General features: G+C 40.0%; 1 pseudogene; it reads right to left on the bottom strand.

Annotated features, from left to right (window-relative positions):
- Positions 1-5,790: 5,790 nt before the first annotated feature.
- On the bottom strand, positions 5,791-6,446 carry LOC125868116 (NADH-ubiquinone oxidoreductase chain 1-like; annotated as a pseudogene).
- Between the last annotated feature and the right edge of the window lie 7,146 nt (positions 6,447-13,592).

The following is a 13,592-nucleotide window of genomic DNA, read 5'->3' as shown; positions in this document are numbered from 1 at the left end:
TGGCAAACCCGACTTACTTTTCCGAGTGGATCTTCGCAACATATTTTTGGCGACTATAAATACATTTTTGAACATTTAGTTTAGTATGAATTACTCTTTTGGAACATACTTTTTTAAAGTTTTGAATTGTGAGACAAGTTTTCTCTAGTTTTTCCTTAGCTTTGAAGAATTGAAGTTTTTTCAGTTTTTAGAAATTGGAAATGGGTCTTTGAGATTTTTTGAATTGGGCCATTGTACATACGAAATCAATCTTACCCAGTTGATGAAAACTCAATTTGATAACGATTTTTATCTTTTTATGATGTCTAACTAAAACCCCAATTCTTGGGTTGTGATTATGTTATTATGGGCTGATTTAGTTTATTGGTATTGCTAATTGTTAGTTTAATTTCTATTTAGAAGTGAGTTCAATCATTAATTTTGGTTTAATATAAGAATTGTAGTTGCAAATGCAGTTCTACCGTTGTGTTTTTGGCTTGCTCTAGAGAGGTTTTTAAAATAGGATTATTGATTGATGGTATGTAGGTATTGGATTCTAATGGGTTCAGCTTCGAGAGATTGAACCCTTTTCCACACATTTAGCTCGAGAGAGTGAATGGACTAAAGTGTAGGCAGTTCTTATTTTGCATGCTTGTTGATGTTCGAGAGAAATCGACTTGATTCGGGGTAAACTGTTTGAGAGAAAGTTTACCTCCCCTATAGTCTAGCTTACTCACTAATATTTAACTATTTTCTAATAGTTGTAATTACCCCTTTGTCTATATTAGCCTATAATCGAATCACATCCTAAGAACCCGTCTCATTCTTCTTACTTCGTATTGATTTGCGCTGTTTGTAGTCAAAAATTTCAAAAAAAATTGCCCATTTAACACTTGGATCACCCCCTAATTTAAATGATGTTTCTCTGGCTGATTTAATAATCATCATTTTAAATTGGAGACTTGTGCGAATGACCTGTTAAATTTGATATGACCAAACAAACTGATTTTCAGCATGTCAGATCAACATTTTTTAGTACACAACCAAACAAGGTGAGTGTCCACTCACCACATTTAGATAGCATAGTATCACCTATTGACATTTCCTAATGTCATATGTTATTATATAATGTTATGCAACTATTGATTGTTTATTCGTGTCATCTCTTGCTCATCTTTTTAGATACCACCTTCTTCTCCAGTGGATCGTAAGGATGTAAGTTAACCATGCTATCCTTCCAATTTTAGTATGGATTAACGTGGTGATAATGTATGCTAGATAGTAGATGAAAAAATATTGATGAAATTTCCAGATTTGCGTGTTTTGTATCTCATTTGTGCTTATATTATAATAAAATGAACTAGACAAAATAGCCAACAACAAAAGGCATAAAAGAAAGTTTAAGAAATGCCCAGATGAGATTTTACATTTTGACCTGTAAAGTCAGATTTACGTTATGAAATGATAGACATCATTTTTGTTATCAATGCTCAACCCTGCAATATTTGGAGCTATATTATAATTTTTTTTCCTCAAATATTTATAGTGAAGATGCACCAGTACACTGCATTTAGTCGTGTTTTAGCTTAGTAGTGGGAGAGACGTCTTTGAAGGAAAGAAAGTTGCAATTAGTTGTATTATGAGCTTTTCTGTTATGTTCATATTGTTGGCATAAAAATTATTGAGCTCTTTCGTTGTACATCTGCTTTGTGCTCTCAGAATACACTTGGTGCTTCCCATCGAATGATATTTATATCCTCCTGTAAAGGATTTTTTTTTTGCAATAGGTATTGTTTGTGAGTGATCATTTTCTCCGAGATTTATTTTTCATATTTGCCGAAAGAGTCTCGGAATACATGAAGAACTAGAATTTTATAGTTTTTGTAACAACAGTTGATTGGAAAATGGATTTTGTTGTAATTACTTACTGTCACATGTTATTCGCGTATGTAGAAGAAAAGGTTGCCTTAGTCACTTTCTTGGCAACCAATATCAACTTAGCTAAACCAAACCAAGATTAGTAAAGTTTAACCAATTTATACCCTGATCAGACTTCGCTCTTACGTGTTTTCATAATACAATGGATATGACCTTCGGAATACCACACCTGGTCAGGGATACTGGATCAGAAAGTAAATCACCTTTATGATAATTACCAGCATAGTACCGCTGTAAGGATACTGCACATTGCTTGAAATATAAGGCAGTGTACAAGAATCTAGATTTTTGTTTTAAGTATCTGACTTGCTTAACAAAGGAATATCCCACAAGGGCAATCTATTTGGACATCGACGCAGTGGCAACTAGAGGAACTCGAAAGAGAAGTCCCTTAAATCGTTGGGCATATTCAAACATGCCCCTCCAGGAAAACTTAGGAGATCTTTCGATTGCACAAAATAATTCTCATAAAGTCATAATAATATGTTTTGTGTGTTTCGATGATCCCACTAAGGCTTTCCACTCTCCCTGTCGGACAAGTACGGAGGCGCCTGGGTTCCAACCAGGGGTTCTATTCCTTTAAATATTATCTTTTCCATTAGCCAAAGCTTCTGGGAAGGATAACCGATATCGGGATAGAACTAGAGATTATAACAAGATATTAGTTCTTGACCAATAGTGAAGTAGCCTTTAACAACTACAACACAATTGACCTTCGAACAAAACCCTTGTTAGTGCTCCATTTGACATCCTTAGAATTAACCAAACAACCAAATTACCCTTATTATTCAAATAAAATCAATCTGTGTGCTCGGAACATCCTAATGGGAAAGTTGGAAGACTTTCCAACCTGGACTGATAATCCCGGATGATGCCAAAAAAAATGATTTCACTTTCAAATAAAATAGTGCGAGTTGTAAAAGCGTAAGAGCTATATAGAATCACATTTGGCCAGCCTCACATCTTCCCATCCTCTACTTAGTTGTCTCAATTACATCAATCTTGAACTACTTCAAGCAAAGTATTCTTGCCCTTACCTTTTCGGTCGAGCACAACCTCCCGAGTGCGAGGATCAAGCAATTTCATACCACCTCATACCTTTCAGTCTTCAACCTGATCTCTACATTCATAGCTTGAAAAAGCATAAGAGGGTCACCTCTGTTAATGACTATTCTTAAGCTTCCTTTCTTTGGGAGTAGGAACTCTTTCCTAGAAGGTCATAGAAAGATAGCGAAGTCAGATAGTTCTTTCCTGCTTTCCTTCTATCTTTCTTTTTATTTCAAAGTGGTCCACATCACCGCTTACTTACTTAACTTGCCCCCCCTTTTTTTTAAGCAAGGTAAGTCATGCAAACAAGAGAAGTGGAATCTATTAGAATAAAAAATAGTGCAGCTCGATCAGTATAAGAATAATGCCAGGAAAGGTGACTTTATTTTCCTTTCCGACTTCTTCCTTTAGAACATCATGTAAAGTTGAAGGGTAGGCCTTTGGCACCATAGAGGTGAAGATCGAAATTAGGAGAGTGAAGAGAGGAAGGAACCCTCTTTTTAAGTCCTACGTACTGCTCTTCTCTCAATCGCTCTTTGGTATATGGAAGTGGAAAGCGAACTGCTAGCTTTGGCCTAAAAGAGAGGTTCTGTCTTTCTTTATCCAAGTAAGAAAAATATGGGACGCTCGCAGACCAAAAGGAAGAGAATTATTAGCACTCTCGTCCGCCCCTCTCCTTACAGTAAAGTGGCTGAACTTTCTTTACTTATGCGATGAAGAGCTTACTTAGTATTGAAATCCAGTTGGCAGAAAGTACCGAAAGTCGTCCGCCCGCCCTATCAACCGGTGTTTCAACCAACTTTTTTCTTATCTCCATATCTCTCTTTTGGCTTTTGAAACTTCGATTCGTGACACCTACTCATACGTGCCAAAGAGGCTTCCTTCCCTTCTTGACCTAGCTAAAGGTAAAGGTAGGGATTAGGCAGCGAAGAAGAGACGGAAGAGCTTCCTCCCCTATTGACGGCTCACGAATATGTGTCCCACGTTTAGGAGAAGAACTTATATAGGTTTCTTTAGCTCTGTCTCTATCCGAGGAAAGAGTGTACCGATTCCACCTCCTGGCATTATTAGGTTCGCTTGCAAACAACACTTCTCCTCTCGCCCACCGAAAGAAAAGGGTAATGGTTATACAACTCTTACCACATTCGCTATAGGGCGCAAACCCTCACTATCAGTCAGTTTTCCCACGTCTATTAGACTTTTTTCAAAAACCTTGACTAATAGAATAGTGAAATTACAATAGACTGCGAAAAAGGACTTAGAGAGAAGCTTAGGATATTACTTATGTAAAGTGCCGTAGCAGTTCTTTTTTCTAGCTCAAAATACGCCGTTTATTGCTATATCTCCTTCCTGATCCCCCCCGGGAATCACATCACTTTTGACATAGCACCCCAAGAGAACCTTTTAAAGAACTATTAGTACCATTTACTTAAGAGATTACTTTCTTAGTAGTTGCTGAAGGATTCTTTCTTCTATATCAGGAATATAGGTCAAAAGTGATCTTCAACTTGACTTTATCTTCAACAATAAGTTCTAATTATTTAGATAAATAAAAGAAAATGAAAAGAAAGATATAAAGAAACTGAGCCGTCATAGTCTGTTTTAACTCCTCCGCAAGGAAGGAACGAGTCGTTTCCCCCTTTCCTTCACCACCAGCTGGAGCACAGTCTTCGCCGATCTCAAGGTTATCAGCAAGACAAGCTCAATAACGCAGCTACGAGCTCTTTCCTTACTCAGACCTCAACCGGGCAGGGTGACAAGACCTTAATGCAGGGTTTGACATGGCCTTTGAGTACAAGCCTGGGAGGACCAATTTGCCGACGCATTAAGTCGAAGGGCCGAGTTGGCATCCAACAAGTTCGAATTAGAATAGATAGCATCCATGAGGGGCAGTCCTAGAACGTATAAGATAGAAAAAGGACCCTGTAGCCCAGACCCTACTGAAAAATGTGATCAACTTCAGTTAGAAGTTCCGCTCGAGTGGAATAGTTGTTGGTACTCTCTTTCATATCCTTCTCGTGTTGGTGACTGACCTCTTCCTTTCTATTTAGAAAGTGGAACAGAACTAGCAGCAGATAGGCATTCCGTTAGCTTAAAAATGGACTCATGGTTAGAAATCGCTTCCTTAACAACTATCTTAAGAATGTCCTATCTCTCTATTCAACACTTTAAAACGAGCTAGAAGGCTTCTCTTAAAGCAGGAAAATAGGAGTTATAGTAGTTTCATCTATTTGATTCAAATGAGTGCCCTCACTTCCTTTCCTTACTATGATATGCCCCAAAAAAAGAAAAAGAAAGTGCAACATATAAAAGAGCGATGACACTAATTATCAGTGACCTCTTACATAGCATATGCGAGCCTTACGTGGACGATTTGGTAGTGTTTTCAAAAGAAAGAACTGACCACATCGAAAATTTATGGAAGGTCTTCGAATGGTTAAGAAAACATCAACTGAAGATGAACCCAAAAAATGTGCATTTGGGATTGGGTGGAGGCCTTAAATCAGTAGAGCAATAGTATAGCTATTATTAACCTGACCCCTATTCCATTACTTAAGCCTACTCTTTCTTCAAGAGATGAAACGAGCAGCCAAAAATTGCTGTCCCTATTGTATTTTAGATGTAGTCATCTACAGGGCTAAGAATATTACCTTTACTTAGAGACGGGTAGCGGTACCACGCTCTTCCGTGCTCATAGGTTGATTCATGTATGCATCCCGACTAAGGTCTCATAAATGTGCATCTTTCCACGAGCCCGTTAAAAGAAAGTGAATCTTTCCATTTTTCTTATAGTTTCTATTATTAATTGAAAGAGATTTCTTATTCTTATATGTAGGCCAGCTTGACAAGCAACCCTTCTTCTTGATCTGAGGTACGAAGAGAAAGATTTCTTTTTTATGACTTCCACCTATCGATCCCGGCCTAGAAAAGTGACCAACCAGGGCAGGGCCCTATTGATAAATGAAAGAAAGGGTTTATGAGCCCTAGCCATGTAAGCCCTCACCTGTGTAGAGTAGATTGTTCAACACCTGCGACACAAACCCATTTTGAACCTATTGGTCCTAGTATCATAGGCGACCGAATGGGCGCCCCCTAATTACTAGACCATCCTGCTATGATAATTCCATAAACACCTAGCGAAGAAATGGCAAACAAATAAAGTAGTCCTATGTTCGGATCTGACAATACCATACCATAATCAAAAGGTACAACGTCCCGAGCGACCAGACATAACATAAATGTAGCCACTGGAGCCATTCTAAAAATGGAGAAATTAGCACTACTAGGTGAAATAGGTTCTTTTAGAATCAATTTCAAACCATCTGCTAGAGGTTGTAACAATCCAATGTTCCAACTACACTAGGACCCTTCGGACGTTTCACAAAAATCATTACTTTATGTTCAACTAGCACTAAAAATGCTACTCCTAGTAGAAGTGGTAGAATTATTCCAATTATTTCAACTGGAACAACTATGTACATTTTTTTTCTATTCACTCATGATCTGGTTTGGTCGACTCTATCATGATATTGAAGGAGGGGACCTTTTCTCGAAAAACAATATTCTTGCAACTACGAAAACCACAACACAAGCACTCCTTTTCCATTCATTCTATCTAAAAAAAAGAATTTAGCATAGACCATGACCCCCCATCTTATCATTTCTTTATCGATATGAAACCAAATGGGCCAGTCTTTATTATTTATTGGGGACCTGAACTCAATGAGAGTGGGGATTCACTCCTCTTCGGGTAACTCATCCACATCTGCAAGATACCTGACGGCGTCTACGAATTTCTCGAGCGTGAGCTAGCCCTGCGCTCCTGCCTGAAGGACAACAAGTTCTTTTGCCAGCCCACAGATTTCTTGCATGAGCCTGCCATACTGGGCGACCTTCTCTTCAGTATCCTGATGCAATTGGGCTATTTCTGCAAGAGAAAGGCCTACTGGAATCTCGTTGATGTATGAACGCGCACGTGCATGATCCACGCAAAAGGATATTGAAGGGGCGGCAAATGCTGGAAAAGCTAAAGCAAACCAAAAAGGAATTTTATTCAAAATCGTACTTGTGTTTTTAGAAAAAGAAAATCATAGGGAAACATTATGATTATGAAAAGAAAAATATTACTAAAGAGAGAAGTCTATTAGACAATAAAGTACATATACTATATACACTACATACGATATTCTTTGAAAAAACCTCAGGATTAAATAAAAGAAAGATATATACTAAAAACAAACTATAATGATATTCAACACTTTATTGGTGTTGACCAAAGTAGGACAAGACAAGACACCTTCCCACCTTCTGTCACTCTGCAATAGCCCGATGACCCCTCTCCTCACAAGTAGGCTTGGCGCTTAGTCGATTTGAAAGGCAGGAAAGATGGAAGAAGACTGAGGAGGCCCTGGAGTGAAGTTATTCCGAGGCTGGGATCACGAACGGGATTCTGAATAGAAAAGAAGGCTAAGGTCGAGATAGTCTTGGGTAAGCAATTCATCTACCTTTTTTGTGTGGTATTATTAATCTAATTCACATTATTATTTTAGGTAATAATCACCTTCTTTCTGTCTTATTTGTTTCTTGTAGTACTGTCGGTCTAAGGAGAGGAATGGAAGTAGTCGTCTTGATTCATTTCTTTGGATCCGCTTAGGTTTCTACTTCGCTTGATTCTAATGCCAGTGGACTCCATGCTCTATTTTTGGCCTTGTTAGCTTGATTTCATAAGTAAGCATTTTAAATTGAATAGATAGTGAGAAAAGCGCCTTTCCTGATTCAAGTAGTAAATTTAGATTCATGATTGAGAAAGAAATCTTCCAAGTGTGGCTTTAGCTGAATATATTATAGGGTAGGCCCTTTGGATATATTGCCTTAAGGTGATGAAGACCCATATATTTTGAATCTCGGCTCCCTTCAAGGAAAAAGCGGGATACTTAACTAAAAGGGTGAACAAGGCCGAGTGCCTTCAAAGGTTGCTCCAGTAGCCTGAAGCCTTGTGGATTGATTGTGGGGGATTTAGGCGTGTCACGCCAGCCATCTTTCAGTTCCTGGATAATCATTCCCGGATAATGCTTGCCGTAGGGGATAACCCTATCTTCGCGCATATTTCCTTGGTTGTCTGGGAGTAGAATTAGAAGCCAGGCGAGATTCTATCTTTTTATTATAGTCCACGAGATTTTACTCTAGGGAATGAGATTCCTTGGATGGATCATAACTTATACAAAGGATAGTCTCTGTAAGAAGGACCAAAGCACACTGAAAGAACCTACGGATTCTTGCCAATCATAACAACCAGAACGGGTTAGCCTTCGTTTGCCCCATTGGCGAAGTCATAAGTGGTCGTGAATTCGTGTCCCTACTATAAAGTGCTTTCCATAGTTGAATAGAGAAAAGAGAGAAGAGCAGGCCGATTTCCTTTACTTTATTATTGAACTTAAACATAGAATCCTTTGACTTTTAATTGCGAAACCTTGTAAGCAAGGAAGGGCCTTTTTCCATCCATAGAATCTCTTCCTTATGCTAGCACTTTCAGCTATCTTTCTTAACCTGCTTCTATCAAAGAATCTTGTAAACTCCGATCATTGTCTCAGTAAAGTAGCCCATAGGTATGGGATACGAACGATTAAAAGTTCTTGCTTTAAAAAAGGTACGTACTAACTGAGAGTGGAATCTAACCTGACTTTCAAGTAGCGCTTGATTGAGGGATGAACCCCGCATCTATACTTTCCGGTACTATGCCTAATCCCCTTTCCTCTATCAACTAGGTTGAACTCTATCTAAGGCAAAGGGCCAAGTGTGTGCCACGAGTGCTGTCTTCGAAAAGGCAAAATGTTGTTATAGAATCCGCTATTTTTGGAATATAATACGCTTTGTGTCCTAACCAGATGCCATGGGGCGATAAGGGGTGCATTATCTAAACTAGGCAGGAGAACTTGGCTAACTTTCCTACATTGATAGTATCTCGGAACGGCAGGTACCCACAACCGTCTTAACAAAGTAATTAATCTATTAAGTGGGAAAGAGCCCTCGTAAGGCCTCTCTCATCCCTTGCTTATGTTGAATCAAGATTTTATTGGTCTTCTTTGACCCGCGGGTGCGAATTGGTAGCTGTGAAACTAGCTTTGGCTTGATGACTGCTTTAATTTTTGCCTTTTCGTAGGGCATAGAAGGAGTTGATCCTGGTCGAGGTAAATGTATTTAGGAATTCATACCTCTTACTTCGTTCGAGCTAAATTACATCCACCCTCTCATGGCCAAAGGCTCCGCAACACGTTGGAGAGCTTTTAGATCCCGCCCTACCCAAAAACACCCATTCCCCTAGAGTTCCGAAGTGATTCTCATTCTCACCGCAACCTTCTTAAGCCGAAAGAAAGTCGGGCAAGAATCTCATGGTAGTACGAAGGGGGAGCAGAATCGTATATGGTAGTTGTTCTTTGGATCGATCACACATTCTCGGCCCCGTCGTTTGGCTACTACTGTTGTTGACCTCTCTTCTTTCCATCCCACCGTGAGAAGGTAGAGAGAAAAACCAACCTAGCAAATAACTGTTACTATGTCCCTATTAGTAAAGCATGTACTTATTGCAAGGCTTGTTGAGCTTTTTCATGTGAGAGACATCGCATAAGTAGTTCGTTGAATGATCCCCGACCGAGATAGTATACAATTTTTGAACACTAATGGGTTTCGCAGTCGATCATTTGATAGACCTGTTCCTAAGTATACATAGAATAGGGCATCGATGAGCCATAGATGTAAAGGGGTTCTTGAACCCTACTTCTAAGCAACTAGAAGAGCACGGAATTGGACCTCCCTCAAATAGATTGATCTGGGATTGATTGTGGAACCGAGCATAGAGAACCAGGGATGGGCAGAAAGATAGGCCAGGCGGAGTAGTCACTCTGGAGCAGGTTATTCGACAGGATCAATGCATGTATGAACCCTAAAAAAATCTTGAAGGTCTAGTATAGAAAAAACCCGAATTTTGTTCGGTTAGATTTTGGGTAGGGAAGGTGGTCACAGGAAGAAATGCCCTACCAATGAATAGATTAGTCTACTAACGTCAACAATCTCTTTCTTCATATACGATACCGTTTGATTTTATATCCTAAACTATAGATACGAAAGAAAAAAGAAAGATAGATATTCCCATGGTAGGTATAGGGCAGTTGCACTAAGGAAGAGAGCTAGGGATTTGATAAAGGTGATGGCACAGGGTTCCAAACTTGCCTTATTCTCAAAAAGGGCCCAAGCTAGAGACATTATTATATGAATGAGACTTAATCCTTATTACATTACAGGCAATACCTCAAATTCCTAAAATGCTCCTCTAGTCCCGAGCTTGGTAAATAAGGCCATGGTAAATTCTTTTGTTCCGGCCTTGTTGTGATAAGGGGGAGTCACTCTTGTGTTCTCTCTCTTGGTTAGGTCAGTCTCGCTCTCTCTTGTCGGTAAGTATATCTTTATGGTATTGCTGTCGTGCCATTTCAGTAGTGTTTGTGAGTTTTTCGTTTTGAGGAGGGGAATGAAAAAAGGTAAATAAAGACCTTAGCCAAAAGCAAGGGATTACCGAGGCCCGAACGAGAACAGAGGCTGTAGGGCAGGTATTCTCAAAAAGAAAAGAAAGGAAAACATACAGTTAGGTAAGGGCGAGTAAGACTAGGTTATAGCAAGACAACAGAGGTTAGATAGCTCTTACCGAAGGAAGAGGGTTTAGGTTACCCGTCCCCTTGACCTAGACAGGAACTAATCCTTCTCTCTCTCGAATGTATGCCCGGTTTTCGTCGAATTTTTTTGATCACCTTAAAAAACAAATCAGAATTCCATCTAGTCATAATAAATAATGATGCCCACCTACAGAGCGTAGTCCTCCCTGCAGCCTTGAAGTAGACTATTTGTCGAGTCTGATCTTATCCCCAAAGAGCCTTTTTGTAAAAGTTATAAGTAGCGAGATAGATGATTAAAGGCTGATGCTCTTTGCCTCTTACTAGTAAAGGGAAAAGCCTTATATATCTTATTAGTCAAGCCTAAAGGCCCTTTACTAATATAATAGAAGGTAAGACCAGCTTTCGCGTAGCAGCTGCGCCCTTGCTTCCTGCCCATAGAGAGTTAGGATATTTTGTGAGCTCCTTCGGCTAGTGGTAACCTCCGATTTTTGGCTGTAATCACGTGCTTTACCAACACATTCAATGGATTCCACCATGAATCGGGAGCGGGTGAAGACATGCAACTTCTATTTTAGGGGTACACAGTCATGTGCTGAGCAAAGCGGTATATACCACACTCATTCACAAGTGCAAGGTACGACATCCACCTGAACGTTGAGAGGATTTGCATAAAAAAAAGATAGGCGTGTCAGGAAACAATGTGAAGTCCCCCTATTTCGCTGTCCAGGGAGTTGTTGACTAATGACCTAAAAAATGCGTGATGTTTGGGAAGCATGCTCAACCCTTTGCGGACGAGATTGCAATGACAGAAGATTGACCGGTCGGGGTCGAGTGATCTCAGGGGTTTATGGGTGCTTCTCCTGCTGTGACTACCCCGCTCTTCCATTTGAAAGGTAAAGGCCCACCAGAGAGAGGCTAGTGCTTTTATGAATGAATGCGGTAAACCCATCAATCTTTTCGTTGCATATCGGGGACAGGGAACCAACCCAGCTAACTCGATTTCCCAAAGAAAATAGTGGGCGCTCTTCCAATATTGAGCTCCTAGACCTACCTATTTTTTTCAAAAGTATATAGAAATGGTAGGAACTTGGAGTGAGTGAACTACTCGAAGAGAAATAGGAAACCTCTTTATTGAAGGGAAGGGAAAGGGTTATCCGCCCATAATGATTGTAGAGTCTGTCGGGGTTGGAGGCCTAATAGTAGTCACATCAAGTCCTCCCCCTCTTACTCAGAATAGAAAGCCAGAGGAATACTACTGATTATCTATGAAAGAAGGCTTTTCATAATAAGAAAATATTATCTTCATGGTAGAGAGCCCCCCACCTGCTTTTTCAGATATGAGTGAGTGAGCACTTTTTCTGCTATGAATGAATGACCTCTCCATTTATTTTCAAGCTTGCCCTTCAAACCGGCCTATCCTTCTCCTATATAAAAAGGTTCTTCTGTAATCACTATCAATAAGACATCCATTCCCCTTCCAAATGAAAAGAGAACTAGACTTTTTTCTTCATCATCAAAATCAGCCATTCAATCGCAGTGCGGTGCTCTCAAAAAGCTCAATCCTCTAAGGCTGAAATGAATAGATCAAGAATTGGATTTGGGATCCGCCCGTTCCGATCCTTGCCTACTAAACAGTCACTCCCCCGGATATGTATGTTGGGAGAACCCCATGATCCTTCCGTGTGGAAGGGAAGGTGCGGAGCGAAGGTGAACACGAATACTAAAAAGTTGTTCATGGGGACCTAAAAAAAAGGGGATAGAGAGCGTGGAACGGGCTTTCCAAGCATAAAATAATCCCTACCTTTATATTCCATGGCAACAGACAGAAGGCAATTTTCTCGTTGTTCTTAACCCAGATACATTTACGTTCCCAATAATCTCCATGAAAAGACTACCATGATTCCTGAACGAACCGAGGTAAAGTCAAGGCATGAAAAAACTTATCTATGATCTGCTTATTTAAAAGTACGTATCATCCACTGCGTTATCCGCCATCACTGCGGCCGCCAAAAGCCTACCCTCTCTCGAATATTAAGTGGGTTGACCGGGGAAGAGATCCGGACGACCTTCCAACAAACAGAATAGAAGTTTACCACAAGGCCATCTCTATGGGAGGCTGCTACCCATAAGGCCATCTCAGGCATGGGAAAAAAGGTGGTGGACAACCGACTTAACTGGAGAGCTTAAACGGCATTAAAGATGAGTCTACTAGTCGACAAACTACTTCTATGTACATGTGCTTTCATTATGGATCGGTCGACTTATCATGATTGATTGCTCATACACAATTAGGTTAGGTATGATTGGGGAGGTGATCTGAATCTCTATCGAAATGATGTGGGGATTATTTGTTGACCGTAACGAACTTGACTCTGCCCCAAAAAGAGTGGGAAGACCTTTAACCTAGGTTGGGGAGGGATTGGGGTTGCTTTTCTTTAGGACCTTAGTCCGTAAGAAGGCTCGAAGACCTCCGACTGGAATTGAAATGGATCAGGTAGGGCATCCGCTTACGACGTTCGTGGAATTAGCCATTTTTTCTATTTTCTTCAATGGTAGGAATTAGGCATCAACGAGGGTATATGGGAGGAAACCAATCTGCAATAATTCAAATTGCTCCTTCGGATCAATAAGTAAAATCTTGACTCACACATACCATGGTGTATTGTTGTCAACTCACATATTCGCACCTAGCTTCAACAAGACGACTACTCCAAGCATGCCACTAAACGACGCTATTTAACGCTTGGGTTCGCCCAATACCAGAACTACAGCCCAATCTAGCTTAAGGCTAAAGTCAAGGACTATACCCCCATGAGAGCCCTCAATTTGACTAACATACTCCCTTTTGATATCCCCCATACCTTCATATCAAAGCTGGGAATGATTGACTTACGGATTCAAATAATAGAACATAATGGTAGTACTCCTTCTCATTTCTTCTATTATGATCTTATCTACTTGAAA

The sequence above is a fragment of the Solanum stenotomum genome, chromosome 6, assembly GCF_019186545.1.
Source record: "Solanum stenotomum isolate F172 chromosome 6, ASM1918654v1, whole genome shotgun sequence".
In the NCBI taxonomy this organism is placed as follows: Eukaryota; Viridiplantae; Streptophyta; class Magnoliopsida; order Solanales; family Solanaceae; genus Solanum; species Solanum stenotomum.
The sequence above is the reverse complement of the archived record's forward strand: the minus strand, read 5'-3'. Positions and strand labels throughout refer to the sequence as shown.